Below are 7,592 nucleotides of genomic sequence, written 5' to 3'. Positions count from 1 at the left end.
TTTTTTTTCTGTAGCAGTCATATTCCACTGACTGGCCAAGACCAAACTCCAGCTAAATGTGTGCTTCCCTGCTTGGACCCTCCCCATCCAAGCAATATCAATATTGGACTTTTTGCTAGTAGTTGCCGTTTTTAAAATGATCTCTTAGGCAAGCCCTTTACAAAAAAAGGATTAAAAAGAATTATACTGTATTGAGTATAATATAGTACAGTAATTAAGTACTGTTGTACTATACAACAGACTTGATAGGACACTCAGAATTTTCAAACTTACAAGCAGTTAAGAGATTAATTGCACTCAGATCTAGTTTTGAATGGAAATACTTTGGTGTTGGTGCTATGATACGAGGTTTTGAAAAACCAGATATGGAAAAGAGTAATGTCAGTCAAGTGAGAGTATCATGTGAAGGATACAAACTTTTTTTTATTGGTGACCTGAGTTGAGTAGGAGTTCAAAAGGGACCCTGAAACATGGTTATTGGCTGCAGCTTGTTAGATCTGTTGTTTTGAACACTCATTCTCTAAATCATTGTAACTTCAGAAAACACCCAAGAACATCAGTTCTCGAGTCTCTAGAAGGCATCTTATACCTCTTTCCAGTTCTTCCTTCAAGGCTTACCCACCGCAAGCATTAGGCTAATTTTAGGTTTTCCTAAGTTTCCATTAGTTTCATTTAAAATGTTACCATATTTTCAGTTTGCAACGTCTCATTTTACATATTGCATCAGTTTTCTTTAGTGTCATTGACTTGGAGTCCAAGTTGATAATAGGGGTGTAGGTTGTAGTTGTGTTGGTCTAAGGACCTATGCGGACAAGGTTATTTGGGTAAATCTGATGTCTTTTATTCGATGCTTCCTCAGCCTGATGAAGGGTGTTTGTGCCTGAAAGCTTTGCTAAGAACTTTTCCAACTATTTGAGTTAGTCTAATAAAATACTGGGTTTACTCAAAGAACTTTGAGTTGATAATAGAACGCCTAATGAGGAGCCCGAAAGGGAATGAGGAACAAAGTACACCCATGTATGTGGAGGTATTGTCAGGCCTACATACAATCTCCACATTTTCAGTAGTCAGATGTGGGCAGATGATTACTCTTATTTACATTAATATAAAGTGCAGTAGCATTGCTTAAAGTAAGTGAGGAGGAGGTAGAAGACTCAACTTTGCTGAATTTTTGGGGTTGTTTAACACCTGGTAGTGTTTGGGTTTAATTTTGAATCCTGGAATATTTAACATATGGTTACCTTTTTAAAGGATGGACTTTCACTTTTAACTTTAGAGAATTAACTAATTGGGCAAGTCCTGCTACAGTCTAATACTGCTACACTGTCTTTCAAAATCTAAAATGTGTTGTTGTTTTTGTTTTTTTTCTGGAGGAGGAAAAAAAAAGGCTGTCTAGTTTTCTTATTCCAGGTTTCCTCTGCCTCTTGTGGGTAATTCTGATTTTTTTTCCAGTCAAAAGAAGTCTGTGATGTACCTGTTTTCTTAACCTGAATCTGAATCCTGCCTGTTTTTAACAGATGTTTCTTTTGGTACAAACAAGATTCCGCTATTAAGCTTTGACTTGAGTACAAAGTTGAAATTCTTGAAACACCCCTTAGAGGGCAGTGGAGAATTGCAAATGGGGAAACTAAGTTGGCTAACAAAACAGCTGCAGAGCCAGAGTTGGGGTTTTTTGGTGGTGTTTGCAGAATTTGGTCTAATTCTGTAAAATTATACAAAGTTCTTTTAATGTGGTTTTTTTTTGTTTTTGTTAACTCAGTATCTTGGTCCTTTGGTACAGGGTTATGCTGTGTGTGTATGCATGTTTGCGTGTGTAATAAATCCAGGGAAGATGGATGCCGTGTATGAAAAGTAGTGGTAAAAATTATATTTTCCCTCATCTGATGGGAGGTTGCTTTTTATTTGTGTGGCAGACAGTGCTGATGAGATGCCTGCTCACAGCTGTTTGAACATGTAGCTGTTCTGATCGGATCAGCTTTCAACTACTTACGGCTAAAAAGTAGCCTCTTTCTGAATGTGGATTATCAGTGCCTCTTGGCACTTTTATGTGAAATCACCTAAGAAGGGCTCTGTGTGAGGCTAGAACTCAAATCTGGACAGAAGTATAGAAACTTCAGACTGGTGCAGGTGCTCTGATTTTATGCCACTTGTGCACTTCCTTTTTCCCTTTTTTCCTTTCCCTTCATAGAATACATCTGTTTGACATCAGTAGTTTTTGGGATTTGTTGTGGCTGTCTAAGCAGTATGGGAACTGTTTGAGGTTTTTTGGGGATTTGTTGTGGCTCTACTAGGCAGTGTGGGAACTGTTTTTAGTTGACTCTAACTAGACAGGTGCCTTCATATTAGGAAGCTTTACCCCTTTCCCTATGATGTGCTGTCACAGGAGCAGTTAATGCAGTTTTCTGGGCTAGGGCCTCACCCATGAGCAAGAAAGATGCAACTGAACATCTGACTGTTCTTTGATTTTGAAACTTGCTGTATTTCCACCCTTATTTCTAGCCTAACATGGTTTTACTTAATTGCCCTTTTAGCTATACTGTGAGGCTTGTGAGGTGCTATGAGTGTTGGGAGATAAAGAATATATATATGTCATGGCTGATTTATAGCTACATTTATTATTGGACAAACTGAAGTTAGTGGAAGAATCTGGGTTTTCCAGTTGCACTCTTGAAATGCATGAAGGGTTGCCTAGTGCAGTGGATAGAACGGTGAACCTTTTTTTACATCATGTAAATATAAATTCTAAACTGACTACTGTAGTAACATATGAGCACTCAATAACTTCATGTGTGTTTATGGAGTAAAGTTTCTGTCCATAGTATGACCGCATTACTTGCTAAAGCTATTGAGACTTGAATCCCAATAAATCCTCTTATAGCCCTGAAAGTGCCAAATACAAATCTTTTTTATTATTTTTTTTAACTCATTAACTTGTATTGATCCTTGCCTGGGGTCTGCCTACCCCTAGCACCTTATGTCCACCTTTATTGGATTAAGAAGCAGAAAGAAATATATGATTTCTAGAACTCTCTAAAACTCCCTGTTCCTTATTTCTTCCTTTTTTTTTAAAGTTTAAAACACGACGGTCAAAACTTTTTGGTATCTACTGTGTTTAGAAGCATTTGTTGTATCCCATTGGAGAGCTGCACATTTTCTTAAGTAATTAATGACTTTGAGATTCAGTTTTAAGTTATTTGATTGTAAGCCTCCTTTGGTGCTCAGTATTGATGGTCTTGGGCCTAAGGCCAAGATAACATGGTGGAAGGAAACAACAAAATAAGCAGCTGTTTCTTGCCAGGGTTTTTAAATGCAGGCCATTGAAGGAGTTCAGTTTTAGAAAAGAGCACCCTGAATATTGCTTTAGAAGGTTTGAAATTATAAGCATTTATTCTTCAGTTGTGCATATGAAGATTTTCTGAAGACGTCTGTGTTTAGTCTAAGTTATAATGCCTAGGATAGAAATTTCTCAGTCTAAAATGGATTTCAACTATTTTTAGGCCAGTGGTGCTCAACCTACAGAGCTGTGTCATCTGGCACGTTGGGCTCCCTACAGGACCAAAAATATGGTGGGAAGTGCTTTGGCTGTGCCTCCAGTGGCAATTTACTCTTCTACCATTCCCATGCTGTCAGATTTTGGACACTCTGGGAGCCCTAGTAATATGAAGGAGGTAGGAGGGAACTAGACATGGAGCTTCCAGGCCACACCTCTGGGGAGCCCTGCAGGCCAGCTGATGTGGCCTAACATGCTGCATTGACCCAGTGCACAGGGCTGGATGGGCTGGCAAGAGGGTTTTTTTTGTTTGTTTTTTGCGGGGGGGGAAGGGGAGGGGTTGGATTTTTGTTGTTGTTGTTTTCTTAGTTTGTCAAGTGTTCTTTCTCTGCTCTTTTTAGTACATCTTATCTAGTTTTGGACTGCAAGTTTCTTGGGAGACGCATCATTCACTTTTTTGTTTTTGTTTTGTGTATGCTTTGGTGTTTGGGACACCTAACAAGTCAGGCTGGAAAGCATTCAAGAAAGCACCCAGCCTAGGTTAAGAGCTATATATTCCAGAAACTTATTGCAGTCTCCTGCCAGTGGCTGACTCTTAAGTCCAGAGGAGGGGTGCTCAACCCCCAGCCTGCAGACTACCTGGCCCACAGTACTGCCACCTGCCTTCAGGGCTCCCCACAGGTCCAGAAATCTGGTGATGAGGGAACAAAAGCACTGTTCTCCTGCTGCCAAGTTTCTTGACCCATGGGGAGTCCTGGGCCATGTGCATCCAGCTTCCAAGGTTGAGAAGAGGAGGGGCATCACTGGATCTCTGGGATCCAATCCCAGTGTGGCGAGCAGGAGGGGATGGTGCCAGGCCCCAAGGCCCGATCCAACCTGTGTACCAGCCCCATGCCACTCATCTGGCACTGTTGGTCTCAAGTAATGTTTCTTAAATACTAGAAGTGGCAAGCTAACTGGCCAAAAGGGTACTGGGCTAGTGGGACTGTTGATTTGACTTAATATGACACTGAGTAATTTTGGATTCAGAAAAGACTGTCCATAAGTAGCATCTTGATGGATTTTGCTGTTTTTCTGTCCTGGATTCTTGGAGGCTGCCTTTGTGGTCCAGGTTTTTAATTAGCGTGTTTAACTCCACCAATGGCAGTAGACTGGCAAACAAGTGGGTTTTGTAACAGTTTGTAAACTTCAGTTTTTGATAACTTATTTTGTAGTTGAATACCCAAGAACATCTCCCTTTCTCATGCACTGCTAGAAGCAGTGTTGCAGAAGAGTGCAGCTGTCGCAAAGTCATGAACAGAGAGGCATTTTTCTGATGTAGCCCTGTCATAATCTATTGCAGACCTAAATGTTGAGATGTAAAGACTTTGAACTGGCACCAGAAGTGAAGAAAGAGCCAATGAAGGATGCAGGACAAGTGCACTTTCTTAACTTGTCCTGCTGCAGAACTATGCTGAAGGTGAAACCGACATCAGCTAGATACAGCAATTAGAGATGCATAGTTCTGAGATTCATAATTCATAAATCTCTATTGATAGGCCTCTTTATTTTGGATGAGGATGTATTCTCTTAAGCTGAAGATGTAATTTTGAACTGACCTACAGAAACATAAGTGTGGTTCAGTTTCTGCTTACTATGACCTGGAGCAAATATTAATATGAACAGTTTATAGGTGAAAAAAGAAAGGGTCGGACTGTGGTGATGGAGAATTTCAGAACCCATGTCTCGTCTCTTCTCTTAGAACAATGTGTTGCCTAGGAAAGTTGCACTCTATTTTCCATGTCTAAGCCTACTCACTTATAAATTCTTTTTGTCCTCAGGAGTTCACTTGGTTTTCATGAATTTGTTATTCGGGGAGGCTTTCATATACCGTCTCTCTGAACACTCATATTTGTAGGTGAATGTTTAGTCTAAGTCTCCTTTTAATTTAGTTTCAGCTCTTAAGTATCACCTTAATCTTAATCTTAAATATTTTTGACAGAAGGCATTCATATACATCAGTTTTTTTGTTAGGCATTTGTGAGGAAAGTGGAGCTAATTTCTTAGACTGAAGAGGCATACAATTTGGGATTCATGGCTTTGCAGTACTTTCCCAATATTTCTAATTCTGGCCAGTATCCACCAGTAATATTTGCTACCTTTTAATTCAGTACTCCAAATGTCTGTCTGAATTGCCCATCTTGGCTTGCCCTACTTACGAGAGAGAATGCCAAAGGAGAGGGATCCTTCTGAAAAAGAAAAATATAAGTGGAAACCCTCAAAACCTAACCACACCTACTCTATCCCTCCTTCTACCCCCTCCTCCAAAAAGCTGTATAACACTTAGTTTTTTCTGAGCCATTGCTTATAGGCTGATGTGCAGTATTACAAAATAAGGAGAAATCTAGTGTTTGTGTGATGTAATTGAGTCCTGATTTCTTGTGCCCATGCCTTCTTTCTCTGGATTGCTGTCTGCTTCAGACAGGAAAATGAACTATGTGCTAGCATCTGGCTGCTGCTGTCACTCAGCTGATGATGGCAAAGAGAAAACATGCATCTGAGCATTGTAGGGAGGTGTTTGTTTGTTTTGAAGTAGCTTGCTTTCAAGAGAGGAGGAGCAACCTCCACCTATATGAAATAAGGCAGTTGCTGAAATAGTTTAAGCCTTCCTGCTTTGTTTGACCTAGCGGGAGAAGTATTCGTCTGGGGTGAAGACTATCTCCACAGCAGCTGGGGGAAAGAAAAAGAAACAATGGACGAGATGGATGGTTTCCCTTTGAATTCCCCTTTCGGGAGAGATGTTCCTGAGGATGAATTCAGCTAAAGTCTTATTCTTCATGTGTGACCATGTGTTTTGTGTTTTTTAGAGGAATATCGCTAGAACATAGATCAACTTCTTTCTGTTCGAAAGAAAATGATTGGGCTGGAAGGTACCTTAGGAGACCATCTCATTCAACCCTTTGCACACGGCAGGATCATTCTGACTAAACCATTTCTTCCAAGTGTTTGAGGGCAAGTTGGACAAAAGTTGCCAAAAATGGAGAGAGATGCTCTAGGTCAGGGGCGGGCAAAATACTCCTGCCAGGCCATTCTATCTGGCCCCTAAAAATTTAGAAAATTATCTGCCTGTGGCTCCCTGTCTAAGGCACCAGCAGCGGCAGGACTTGAGAGGAGCCGGCAGCAGGACCTAGCAGCCACAGCAGCAAGGCCTGCCCAGTCCTGCCCCCCCCCACCAGGCCCCAAACAAAAGCCTCTGCCTGTTGGAGGCTTCTGGCCTGGCAACCCTGGGGCTGTTGCACCACCCTCCCTCTGTCCAGGAGTGTGAACTCTGCTAAGAATTGGGAGGGGAGGACCGCTGGCAACCAGCCCAGTCCTCTGGGCTGGGCTGGCTCCGGCTGCATTCTGCCATCCCAGCCATGCAGCTGGGAACTACATGATGCCAAAGCAGCGGGTGGAGAAGGGGTAGAGAGAAGCAGTGGCGGTGGGCAGGAAGGTGGGGAAAGGGCAGTGCTAGTGGCAGCAGGCAAGAGGGAGGGGTGGTGGCAGTTGGGTGGGAGTGCTGGGCCCATTCTGGTGGCCTGGGGCCCAGGGTGGGGCAGCAGGAACACAGAGCTCAGGCTGGCAGGGGCTCTCTGGAGCTCAGCTGGGCTGAACCAGCAGAGTGAACTGGGCTGACTCCATAGATCCCATGCCAGCCCCAACCCCTGTGATCCTGCTGCCCCACCCCCAGGGCAGTGGCACAGGCCCTGTGGTCTCGCCTAGCTGTTGCTGTGCTCCCATCTGCCTGCTCACTTCCACTTCCCCCACCTCCATCTGCCACTGCTATTTCCCCACCTTTCTGTCTGCTGCCATCACTTGCTGCACCCACTTGCTGCTCTGGTATCATGTGGTTCCCAGCTTCATGGCTGGGACTGCAGAATGTGGCAGGAGCCAGCCCAGCCTGGCCTGGCTCCCATAATTCCTGGCTGGCTCCTGCTGCAGTCTATGGTACTGGTCATGTAGCTGGGAGCCATGTGGTGCTGGCATGGTGGGGGTTGGGGAGGTGGTAGCAGGTGGCAAGGTAGGGAAGTGGCAGGAAAAAGGCAGCAGTGGCAGGCATGGGGGTGTGGGGTGGGGTGGAGTG

At 43.3% G+C, this 7,592-nt stretch overlaps 1 protein-coding gene and 1 long non-coding RNA gene across 3 annotated transcripts in view; both read left to right on the top strand.

Annotated features, from left to right (window-relative positions):
* TUBGCP3 (tubulin gamma complex associated protein 3) overlaps window positions 1-7,592 on the top strand; it is a 116,640-nt gene that overhangs the window by 84,669 nt on the left and 24,379 nt on the right. The window lies entirely within an intron of this gene.
* LOC109302926 overlaps window positions 1,192-7,592 on the top strand; it is a 23,748-nt gene continuing 17,347 nt past the window's right edge. Inside the window, exons 1-2 of the long non-coding RNA XR_002098965.1 lie at window positions 1,192-1,202; window positions 1,374-1,390. This is a non-coding gene — a long non-coding RNA (uncharacterized LOC109302926). The remainder of the gene's footprint in view (window positions 1,203-1,373; window positions 1,391-7,592) is intronic.

Source organism: Gavialis gangeticus, unplaced genomic scaffold (genome assembly GCF_001723915.1).
Source record: "Gavialis gangeticus isolate Ggan-Ray unplaced genomic scaffold, GavGan_comp1, whole genome shotgun sequence".
Lineage (NCBI taxonomy): Eukaryota > Metazoa > Chordata > Crocodylia > Gavialidae > Gavialis > Gavialis gangeticus.
This window is presented reverse-complemented; position numbering and strand designations above follow the sequence as displayed.